The 12,543-nt window shown below is 40.7% G+C and overlaps 2 pseudogenes across 2 annotated transcripts in view; both read left to right on the top strand.

Annotated features, from left to right (window-relative positions):
* LOC121826366 (ATP-binding cassette sub-family G member 3-like) overlaps nucleotides 1-12,543 on the top strand; it is a 129,323-nt pseudogene that overhangs the window by 57,150 nt on the left and 59,630 nt on the right. The gene's annotated exons all lie outside the window — the stretch shown is intronic.
* Nucleotides 1-12,543, top strand: part of LOC121826351 (ATP-binding cassette sub-family G member 3-like) — a 62,300-nt pseudogene that overhangs the window by 44,871 nt on the left and 4,886 nt on the right. Inside the window, exons 11-15 of the transcript XR_013043074.1 lie at nucleotides 902-991; nucleotides 2,382-2,506; nucleotides 4,737-4,891; nucleotides 10,735-10,824; nucleotides 11,633-11,718. The product of XR_013043074.1 is annotated as an ATP-binding cassette sub-family G member 3-like (transcript). The remainder of the gene's footprint in view (nucleotides 1-901; nucleotides 992-2,381; nucleotides 2,507-4,736; nucleotides 4,892-10,734; nucleotides 10,825-11,632; nucleotides 11,719-12,543) is intronic.

Here is a 12,543-nt window from a genome sequence, read left to right on the forward strand (position 1 = left end):
TGAATTACATACTCTAGGATTACTACATTAGATGTCATTATCAAAATGTTGGATTTAAAGGACACACTTTAATTAATAGATATCGTTATGGAGACAGAGAGGAAAATAACTCATGGGACTCATACTTTCTTACCTTTTTAACCACATCATTTCTACATTTACCTTCTTTCTTTTTAAAAATACTTCTTTTATTTTTATGTGTATGAGTGTTTGCCTACATGTATGTCTGTGTACTGTATGTTTTCCCTGAGACCCGTGCCTATCAGAAGGAGGCACTGGATCCTGTCTTAGTGTGGGATACTATTGCTCTGATAAACACATGATCAAAAGGTAGGTTGAAGAGGAAAGGGTTTATTCAGCTAATGTTTCCACACTGTATTTCATTACTGAAAGAAGTCAGGACAGGAACTCAAACAGGACAGGAATCTGCAGAGGCCATGGATGGGTGCTGCTTACATGGCTTGCTCCTCATGGCTTGCTTAGTCTGCTTTCTTATAGGTCTTAGGGCCACCAGCTCAGGGATGAACCACCTGCATCCATAAGTAATTAAGAAAATGCCTTACAACTGGATCTCATGTAGGCATTTTCTCAATTGAGGTTGCCTCCTTTCAGATAACCTTAGCTTGTGTCAAGTTGACATAAAACTAGCTAGCACAGGCTTCCCTTAAACTCGACTGACAGATGGTTGTGAGCTACCATGTGGGTGCTGCCAACCAAACCTGGGTCCTTTGCAAGAGCAACAAGCACTCTTTAATGCTGAGCCATATCTCCAATACTACTTTTTTTCTTTTTAAGAAAAGATCTGTGTAATGTTATTTAATCTGCAGAACAAGGTGTATTGGAAAGAAACCATCCTAATGTTGAATTTACTGTTACTTTTGCCTCCATTCTTTCCTGGCAGAGCCAGCCTGCTCTTCTTCCTCACAGTCTTCCAGTGTATCACAAGTGTGTCGACTGGGGAGCTCTTCGTGCTTGACAGGAATCGCTTTCTGTGAGTAATGCCTGCTCCAGAAGCAGGCATCAGAGGCTGGTGATCAAGTTAACTATATTTATAGTTGAGCCGAGAATGTTATCTCATGAATTACCAGTAATGCTCCCCTTTTCTTACTTAATTGAAAATAAACAAATTATGAAATTTTGTGTTTACCATGTGGTATCATAATTTTTGTAGTATGTAAATAGATTACTAATATTAACTGAAAAAGGGATGGGAAATCAGGAGCAGAGGTGCCTGCTGCTCAGAGAATGTTTCAAAATTTAGCTGAGACCACTAGATCTCAGTGTTGTAGACAATACAGTAGTAGGGTGCTGAAAATAACAAGAAATTCATGATCCCCCCAAAGAAGGATGTCAGGGGTTTCATAGAGCTTAAGTGTACTGGGTTCAGCAGCACATTGGAGTTGGAGAGGCTGGAAAGAGCCAGGCAGCAGCTGTGTAGAAAAGAGCTGTTTATCTCATGTGTTTTTCAAACATGGAAGAACCTTTTCCTGGTGGCCTATGCTTAGGATTCACTGCTCTCAAAGATGGCCAAGATTTGACTCCAAGTACAGGCCAAGGAGAGGAGTCATCAAGAAGAACCGAGGGCCTTGCTCGGTTGTTTGAGTGCTTGCTTTGTGTGCATGAAACCCTGTGTTAGATTCACAGTACCACAAAACCCTGAGCATGGCTGTATTCCTGTAATCCCAGCACTTGGGGCCAGGGGAGAGGCAGGAGGATGGTCATTCTTGGCTACATACGGAATTTAAGGCCAGCCTGCACTGGTGACATTGTGTCAAAAAAAAGTCAGAGATACAATGAAGACACTGGAGGGGAAGAGCTTGGGACTTGAAAGGGTGAGGAGGGAAAGGATCAGGTTTGGTATCTGGTAAAGATTCATGGTTGTACAGAGAGATTATTGAAGGAGTATATCTGTCCTAAAGTGAGAGTTACTGGAGAGAAGGATGTAGTGTCCTGAAGCTGCACTGTGACCATAGAATGACAGTGTCACTTTCTTCATGAGAACTGGAAGGAGAGAAGTCTCCATGACCACTGTCTGAGATGAGGTAGGAATGAGCTGCTCCTCAGGGAGCCAGCTTCATAGGGCAGAGACTCTGAGTAGAGTGGACACATTGGGCTCTTTCCCTGGAGGGGCTGTTGTGTGACCAGAGTGGACAAAAGAAGGTAGAGTTCTCTGGTGGGGAGAATCCTAGTGAGAATGTCATCAGGATGCTGGCCTAGGGATGCTGGTCCCTAAGATGGGGACGTGTATGGGAGTCAGCCTGGAGCACAGGGGACACTGTCCTGTTAGGCTCCCTGTGGTGGCAGAAGTCAGTGTAGCCAGCATCTCACCTGTGTCTTCTGGACTAATCTAAGGATGTATAATGTCATCTTTGTCTCTGTAGACATGAGCATACCAGTGGATACTACAGAGTGTTACCGTATTTCCTTGGGAAATTGCTGGCTGAGCTGGTACCCAGGAGGTTATTGCCAAGTATTATATTTACTGTTATAGTATTCAGCATAGCAGGTAAGTGACAAAGCAAGAGAGTGTGTCTTTACTCTTGGGGGAGCGTGTTTTGCGTTGCACAACTGTGGCAAGTCTAAAGTAGAAAAGCACGTCTCCACTGTGTGCCATCTAAAACAGGTGTTCAGTGGGAGGAAAGTCTCCAAGACTTGTTCACAAACTACTACAAAAATTGTTTATGAAAGTGTTTTTACTAGAGGTGTTTTATAACAAATGTAGAAATAATGTACCCATTTGAGATGGTGCCAATGTACAAAATCAATTAATTATTAGGTATCTATCCATAGGTATTGTAAAAGATTTATTTTTCCTTTATTTGTGTTTGCCTTTGTATTTGTGTGTGTGTGTGTGTGTGTGTGTGTGTGTGTGTGTGTGTATGTGTCTGTGTGTCTGTCTGTGTCTGTATGTCTGTGTTTGTGTCTCTCTCTGTGTGTACTAAGTGAATGCAGTGCCTGGGGAGGCCAGTAGAGGACATCAGATCACCTTGAACTGGAGTTACAGAATGTGAGCCACCATGTGGGTGCTGGGAATGGAATCCAGTGCTTCTGCAATAATAGCAAATGATTATAATCAGTGAGCCATCTCTCTAGCCCAGCTGTATATTTTCTCTGTGTTTCTGTATAAGTATCTTTATATGTGAATAAAATATAGAAAAGTGGATACTATTTCACACATATGTATATAATGTCTTATCCTACCTAATCTGACAAAGAGAGAAGATACTGAATTTGAGGTCTTTTAAAATTATATAATATAAATAGTTATTTGAAATATGTACCCATATTCATTTGTGCATTATGGTTAAGCTTCACCCTAGACTGATTGTTCAGAATTTCCATACTTTTTACACACACACAAACTCATGTTCACACACACACATGGTTAAGTACTGATACAGCTTCGACTTTGTTTTATAAGAAATTTCTTATTCAGAACCAGTCATTAGGCCATGGGATGGCTATGGGAAATGTTCTTGTCCTGCAAGTCTGATAATCTGAATTTGATCCTCAGAATCCACAGTGGAAGAGGGAATCACTGGAGAAAGTTGTCTTTCTACTTCACATCCACACCATGGCACATGCACACCATGGTGCATGCACAATCTGATACATCCACACATGTACTATACAAACCATGATAATCATAACAATAACTTTGAAAACATTCAGTCATGGAACTCAGCTCCTTCAGGACTAACTTGTATTCTTGTGACTATCATAAAAACACAGGACTGTGCATGACTCATAGCATTAGCTCCATGAAGATTACAGATCAGCTTATGGAACCCATCACTTTCCTCCATAGCAGTTACATGGTAATTTCCTAGGAAAAACTAATGTTGGAGGCACCTTCCTGTCTCTAGAGAAACCACTGCAAGATTGTTTAATCCTTACTGTGGGTTTCTAATGCTGTGATAAATACCAGAACCAGAACCAACTTGGAAAGGAAAGGGTTTATTTCATCTTACAGTTCATTGTACTTCAAGAAGGGAAGTCTGGGCAGGAAACAGGAAGTGAAGTAGAGGCCATGGAGGAGTGATGCTTACTGGCTTGCTCCTAATGATTTGCTCAGCCTGCTTTCTTATAGAACCCAGGACTACCTGCCCAGAGATGGTGTCATCCACAGTTGTCTAAGACCTCCTACATAAAATGTTCATCAAGAAAATGCTCCACAGACTTGCCTACAGGCCAATCTAATGGAAGCATTTTCTTAATTAAGGTTACCTCTTCCCATACGACCCTAGCTTGTGTTAAATTGACAAAAAACTAACTGGCTAAGTCCTGATCCCAATTTCATTACTAATGCAATTATAATAAACAGGGAAATGTGTATATGAATGTGTTCTATTGCTGATTCTTCTGTGGGAAAATGCAGTAAAATTTTGGTCAGTTGTGTTGCCTGAAGCTCTCCATGTCAGGATCTTGTACATTGCTCATAATTATATACAGAAGAAAACAGGTATTATATGGAAAGGTATTTTTGTGGCAAGTATAAAAATAAAGCCACATGATGGGGCTGAAGAGGGGCTCATTAGTTAAGAGCACTTGCTGCTCTTCCAAAGTCCCCAAATTTGGTTCCCAACATCCACATGATCAAGTAGCAGTTGGAAACCCAGAGAAGTTGGGTAGTTGTGAAGCTGTTAATAGTCTCGTTGGTTATTAAAGTATTATTTGAAATATGTACAATTCTCTTGGCTTAGTAGATGAACTGACCCCACTTTTTTCTTTCTAAGGAGTAAACACAGATGTGAAGGGTTTCTCTGCTATGTTATTTACCATCATGATGTTGGCTTACTCTGCCAGTTCTCTGACACTTTCTGTAGGCGCAGGGCCAAATACAGTGACTGTACCAACACTACATGTGACCATCTACTTTGTGTTCATGCTGGTAAGTGTGAATTGTGTTTTTCTAAGAGGAAAAATTTCCTTGTGTTCCTTCTTGCACACATACATTCTTGACATGTCAGTTCTTGGGACATCAGGTCTTATACTAAAGCTTATTATGGTCTGTAAGAGAGGAAGAGCTGCCTTTCCTCCTAGGCTTTGTGGCTATTGCTCTGATGTTCTAAAGCAAAGGTCATGTCCTATAGTTTTTCCTTTTGTTTTTTCTTTTACTCTTTACTCTTTGCATTTTGGGTACCCACCACCCAGCTTCCAAATAAATCACACCAAATCTTATTGCTTATAAATGCCCAGCCTTAGCTTGGCATCTTTCTAGCCAGCTTTTCTTAAATTATCTCATCTACCTTTTGCCCCTGGACTTTTTCCTTTTCTTACTTCTGTGTATCTTACTTCCACTCTTATTCTGTGGCTGTTATGTGGCTGTGTAACAGGCCCCTAGCACCCTCCTCTTCTCCTTTTCTTGCTCCTTCATCCTCTCAGATTTCTCTTTACATTTATTCTCTCTGCCTTCCAGCCCTGCTTTACCCTTTCCTGCCAAACCATTGGCCATTCAGCTCTTAATTAGACCAATCAGGTGTTTAGACAGGCAAAGTATCACAGCTTCACAGAGTTAATCAAATGCAACATAAAAGAATGCAACACATCTTTGTATCATTAAATAAATGTTCTACAGCGTAAACAAATGTAACACATCTTAAAATAGTATTCTACAACAATGATCAATTTAAGTGTTCAGCACAAGGAATCTATCTCAGGGTTCACTTGTATCCTGAAAAGTGTTAGAAATAGTGGAAGGTTCCAGACTCCTAAGTACTAATCAGTCTCCTGAATTAACATACTTCTACTCATCTGTCTGTAATTGGTTACCAAGTCTTAGACTTTCAAACCCATAAAGTTCATACTTAATACAAATAAATTAATTGATAAATAGAGCCAGATCCCACATTTTCCCCAAAAGCATATCAAGTAAATAGAATAATTGATTTAGTATGTTAATATTCACACCCTTTCTGCTAGTGCAAGAGCATACTGTAGCTTGGCAATGGCAGATGTATGTCATTGAATAGTACTAAGTTTTTTTTTTATTTCCTAATTTTATTGCCATATATGTATGGCCATCCAGTAATATAAATCTTTAATAAATATGTTATTAATTTTGTTTTAGAGAATCTTAAAAACACATAAAGTGTTTTGATATAGTCCATGCCATTTTCTCCCTCCCAAATCCTTCCCTGTGGAAGTTTGAATTAGAAATGTCCCCTAAGGCTCAGGGACTTGAGCACTTGGTTTGTAGTTGGTGGTGCTGTTGGATAGGTTCTGGAACTATTGGCAGCTAGAGACCTGATATGGAAATTCTATCTTTGTACAAGGGGAGGGCCTTGGTTGGTTATAGTCTTGTCTCCTTTCCTCTTTCCTCTCATCTTTGCACTGTCACGTGAGGATGTGAGCCTTCAGCTTCCTCTCCCACTTCCTAGCCCGCTGCCTGCTGCCATGCCTCCCTGCCAAGATGGCCTCTTGTCACTCTGGAAACCTAAGGCCAAAGGAACTCTCTCTTCTACAAGTTCCCTGATCATGGTGTTGTGTCACAGCAACAGGAAAGTAACAGCTGCATTTCCTGTCACTCTTGCCATTCTCCCCTCCCTGACTCAGGCTTTGTTTGGCTTTTTGTAAATCCCTGGGTCTACTTAGCACTGCCCATATGTGCCTGTGTGTAGGGCTATCTACTGGAGCCTGGGTAGGCTCTCAGGGGCCATATCCTTAAAGAAAACTGGCTCCCACGCCTAGTATCCATCAGCTTCCAGTAGCTCCTCAGGTAGGGGTAGGAGGCCATGTCCACCTCTCCCCTCCATGCAGGGAACTTTCTGACTTGATCTTGTACAGGTGTTCCCATGTTGTCACACTGCACTGCATTCCCATGTGTCACTGCCCAATAGTGACAGGAGAACCCTGTTTTGTTGTAGTTGTCCACAGCCTCTGGCTCTTACAATCCCTCTAGACTCTTACATCCTGATCCTTGATCCTTGGGAGGAGGGGTGTGATATACAGATGTCCCATTCAGGGCTGGACTACCAGGGCATGGAGCAGTAGACAAACACGGTGCTTGTGGACTAGTCCATCTGTAGGAGATTGGCTCTGCTGCCATCCCAGAGCAGGGACCCCACAGGCCTTGGATCCATGTCAAGGAGTTCTGCCCACTGGTTCTGGTCCTTCTACCCCAGAGTATAGAAGGGAAGCCTAGTCACCTTCCAGAGCCCAGAACTGCCTGAGCATTGTTGTAGAAGATTTTTAAAAGTGAAATGCAGTTTACAGAGACTCCAGTGCATTTGGTGGAGGGTTAAAGAGGATTGAATGTGTACATATAAATAAGGTGGACAGAGCCTGTGTGACCCCTCCCCTTTCCCTTCTCATGAGTGATTATATATTTAAGGGGGAGAATATGGGTACACAACAGAATAAGTTTATCCTTGTGAGAATATGGCTGGAAATTTCAAAAGGAGTCTTCCTACATTATGTAAAATAGATTGGCCTTTGTTGGGTTAGGAATCCAGACAAAATTTCACAAATTCCAAAAAATCAAATAAACAAATAAAAGAAAACTTTAATATATGCTGGTAGGAATGCATACCTCCTGAGATGTATAGAGGCCTCCTCCCTTCCCCATGCTGCTACTACTATGATGAAGACTATCTTAGAGTAACTCAGAACTAAAGAGATTTGTTTAAGATTAGAATTGCTCTCAGAAGGGCTTGGGGCCTCTCTCCACATGACTGTTACATGTCTCCTATCTTAGGGAGTCCACAGGCATTCCCACCAGGGAAATAAAATCAGTTCCTCATCAACTGTGTTGAGGATCTCTCCTCCACTTTGCTTTCTCTTAGATTACAAAGGTTTTCACCCAGACTCCTTTGCAAATATTACAGCCCATGTTTTTTGTTTGTTTGTTTGTTTTTTGCTTGGGAATAAATACTGCTAAAAGACTGAAAAACAAAACAAAACAGAAAACAAATTGAAAGAGACCTGGGAGGCCCCTTCCTGTGACTTTAACTGAGAGCACAGTCCAGAAGGTTGAAGAGGTGGGACACTTTACACCCAAGAGAAAGGCTGCTGACATCATTGCCCAGGGGAAATGCATAATCTCAATACAAGGAAAACTGTTAAAATTAAGATTTAAAAGTCTTGTTCATTATTTTTTAAATGATAATAAAAACTTGTTAATGTAACTAAAATAGTTTTTCTAACAATTCATTTTGATGGGGGTCTAATCTTACCCTTACCTAAAAAAACAAAACAAACAAATAGAATAATTTCTCTGATGGACAAGTACATGTGTCCCAACTTGTCCTGTTTGGATCATCCAGGCAGTCCTTAAAATTAATTCTCAAAAGGAACCTAACAATAGCTCATTACCTAAAGGACATAATGTTGGTAGAGTTCACTTTTTTTTTTTTTTTACATTTTGATAAATGTGCTTATAAAACTGATTTAGAGAATTGAATACTTGGGTGAACTGTGTTAACTGTATATGTGCCCAAGGATTGATTGCTACACTTGTGTGGCAGGACACCCCCATGCCCAAGTGTCCTTTTCCTTTGAGTGGGACCCTGGTCCTACCAGAGCAAATGGCATATTGTCCTTTTTATGAGAGAGGGACACAAGGTGGTAAAGTTTGCCAGAGTCTGTTGCTCTTGTTCCCAGATGTGCAGACAGGCCCACTGAAAGCCTTTTTATCAGTAGAGAAGATGAATTATTCCTCATCTACCAGAGGAACAGATTTTCTCACCAATGGGTAGAGATACACACAATGGTTGATGATACCTCTAGCAGTTTTATTGTTCAGAATTGTCCTGCTAATCTGGGTCTTTTCTATATTCATGTGAAATTTAGTAATTTTTTTTCAATTTATGTGAATTGTGTTGAAATTTTGATGGGGATTACATTGAATCCATTGATTGCTTTTGGTAGGATGGATATTTTCATATTTATCCTAGCAATCTATAAGCATGGAAGGTCTGTCTATCTTGTATTATTCTCAATTTCTTTTTTTTCAGTGTCTTAAACTTTTTACTGTACAAGTATTTCATTTGGTTAGATTTCTTCTCTCTTTTTTGAGTTTTTTGTGAATGAAATTGTTTCCCTCATTTCTTTTCCATGCTTTTAATTTGTACTTAGAAAATTTCCTGATTTTCCTGTTTATCATGGTGTTTTATCACAGGCACAGGAAAGGAACTGTGTAGCATGAATCTTAAAGACTCTTTATTAATAAAGCAAACCTGGAGCCAAGTATTGGGGTAAACACTGGAAGATCAGAGAGACAGAACAAGCCACAGCTAACCTCACTTGGCCAACTTCTCAGCTGATCCTATTTCCTCAGACTGGAAGCCTCTGTGTCCTCATCCCAGTGGCTCTCAGCTGAACTGTGTTGCTCAAAAGCCTAAAGCTTAACCAGCCAATGCTTTTTGCTTCTGGTCTTCACGCTTTATATATCGTTCCTTTTTACCATCACTCCCTGGGATTAAAGGCATGTGCCACCATGCCTGGCTGTTTCCAATGTGTCCTTGAACTCAGAGATCCAGAGGGATTTCTACCTCTGAAATGCTAGGATTAAAGGTGTGAGTGCCACCATTTTCTATCCTTTGTATCTAGTGGCTGTTCTGTTTCTGACCCCAGATAAGTTTATTAGGTTGCACTATATTTTGGGGAACACAATACCACCACAGAACTGAGACTACTGGTTGTTGTATAAAGTTTCTAAATGGGACCTAAAAACTAGTTATGAGGTCAAATGTTCTATTTTCTGTATAATCATTTGCTCAGGTGTAGTCTGAATGCATTGCACAATATTCTACTGTACTTAAGAGTAGATAGGGCAAGTTTATTTGAATGTCAGAGCTGTCGCTTGGTCATCCTTGTTCATCATTCATAATATCTACATAAATTAGATATTATAAGGAATCTAAAGAGGATTTTAAATATGTAGTGAAAGACCCTAGCCCTTCAGGCTTACACCCCCAAGCCTCAGGAAAGGAGAAACTTCAAGCACCAGGAAATGAGAAACTAAAAATCTAGTTCCAAGGGCAACCTGACTCAGCCACTACTCAATCACCCCTGCCACAATGTAGCAATGTAAAAAGATTTCTGTTAAGAGATGTGCTCAACTGTGACTGGGACAGTTGCAGGTGTTCCAGGAAGGACCACTGTGACCTTTGTGTAAACTCCACTCCCGCCCTGATACCCCCCTTGAGGTTTCAGGAAGAATGTACATGTGGACGTGACTGTACCCACTCTGTGATCAGACCATGATCTTGTGAAACAAAATTGTATGGGAATTGTAATCTTATGGCTTTTGTGGGTTTTTCCTTTAAAAGCCCCCATGTGGCTGCAGTAAGATGCGGCTCTTGCTCTCAGGACAAGAATTTGCCTGTCTGTACAGAAGCTTCAATAAATCCTCGTGCTTTTGCATCAGCTGGACTGGAGTCTGGGTTCTTGGGGCACCCACTTGAGACCCTAAACTTTGGGGTCCAACAGTAGGATGGGTATATTTAAAGTTTAAAGAATGTTCATAGCTTGCAGGCCATTTAAAGATAATGTAATATCTGTAGGGTACGGCTTCTGTAGAGTGGCGTGGCAGGACCTTCTTTTAAATACCACAAAGAGCCTTGGCTTTGCAATGAGTGAAGAATTCTGTTTAGAGTTAACTGGAAGAATGTTTTTAAAGAGCTCGTCTCAGCAGAAATGGTCAGAAAGATTAAGAGGTCTTGAAGACAGAGGATCTTGCCTAGAATTCTTAGTCAGTAGACGGGATCTAATTCATGGTTGTGTTCTTTGTAGTATATCTCAGGTCTATTACTACAATATACAAACTTCATACAGAAGCTCGAATGGATTCAGTACTTCAACATTCTTCATAATGGATATACAGTAAGTTGTCATGTCTGTCACTGTACTTGGGGTCTCCAACTGTAGCAACTAAAATCAATCCCAACCAAGTTCTTTCCCCAGCTGTAATTTCTAACCAGCTTCTGCCCAGGATTTTCCCTCCTGAAGCAAAAGATGAGAGCTTTCCTGTTGGTTTTAGCTGAAGGCAAGTGAATCATCTGGGGATTTCCACAGTCTTGCGTTATTTGAGGGAAGTAAAGGGTGGGAAAAATCCCAAAGTAAAGAGTAAAGATAGACAATATAGTGAAAAGCATACAGTTGTGATTTTACCCGATGAGAAAATAATGAAAATAGCAGGGACTAAGACATATAGTTTATATCAAGAAATTAAAAGAAACAGAAACCGTGTGATACCCACAGTCATATTGGCTTTGCCAAGTTTTCTCTGCAGTAAAGTGTGACTTAACAGACTTTCTTACTGCCATAATCTCTACTGGTTTTGATGAAAAGAAGCAAGAAATATTGTTACTATGAATCAATAGTATTGTTTTAATTATAGTGTTGACATGGTTATGGACTGGGCAGAGAAGGAGGTGCCTGAAGTAATCTAGTTAGAGAGCCCACCTCTTAGTAGTTGGGAAGCCCCATCATTTCAATCCTGAACCTCCTGAGTATGGGGGAGGGGCACTGCTTTGCTGGGCAGACTGAACTTGGTGGGGTTTTGTTTGTTTAAAAATATTTTTGGAAATTACAGTCAAGATTGAACTTGAATTTATAGTTGCATTTATTTTTTGGAAATTTTTGGAAATGTTAAACTATTTCCCTCTCCCTATTCCTGTTTGTGTTACAGGCTTTGCAGCACAATGAATTCCTGGGACAAAACTTCTGTCTAGAACATAACACATCAGAAATCAGTAGATGTCAGAACTATGTAATGTAAGCTTGAGTTCAGTGTCATAATAGAGACAGAGAATGCTCCTAGGCTTAGAGAGAAAACCCATCCTTTCAGGATTAACACTCTGTTCTCTGCTGGTTCTCCTGAGTGAGTCATTGTAACCAATGCACACATGGATGTGTTTTGATCCTACTGCTCCGTGGTGCAGATAATGTGCAGAAAGGATTCTTTGGACCTTTTAAAATGGTTTTGGTGTCTTGATTGTGGATTTAGTTCCTTGTTTCAGAACATTTGAGTTTGATCTGGGCTGCTCTGATAGTTTAGCAAGGACGTAAGTTTCTACATGATGGTACCTGTGAGCAGAGCTTGAGATTGTCAGGGCAGAAAGGTTAAAGTGAGTTGTTGCATGGATCTTAAATAGTCTTAATAAAAACAAACCTGGGAGGCAGGTATTGGGGTGAATGCTGGATGATCAGAGAAGCAGAACAAGCCACAGCTTCCTCATCTCACCAATTCCTCAGCTGATCCTGTTTCCTCAGACTGGAAGCCTCTGAGTCCTCATCCAAACAGATCTCAGCTGAACTGTGCTGCTCAAAAGACTAAAAGCTTAACCAAGGCCCTAGTTTCTGATTTTCAGGCCTTATATATCTTTCTGCTTTCTGCCATCACTTCCTGGGATTAAAGGCTCACTTTGTGGGATTAAAGGTGTGAGTGAATGCCTGGCTGTTTCCAGTGTGTCTTTAAACTCTGCCTCCCAAGTGACAGGATTAAAGGCGTGTGTGCCACCATTTTCTGGCCTCTATATCTAGTGGCTGTTCTGTTCTTTGACCCCAGATAAGTTTATTAGGGTGCACAATATTTTGGGG

This window comes from Peromyscus maniculatus, chromosome 10 (genome assembly GCF_049852395.1).
Source record: "Peromyscus maniculatus bairdii isolate BWxNUB_F1_BW_parent chromosome 10, HU_Pman_BW_mat_3.1, whole genome shotgun sequence".
Classification (NCBI taxonomy): Eukaryota; Metazoa; Chordata; class Mammalia; order Rodentia; family Cricetidae; genus Peromyscus; species Peromyscus maniculatus.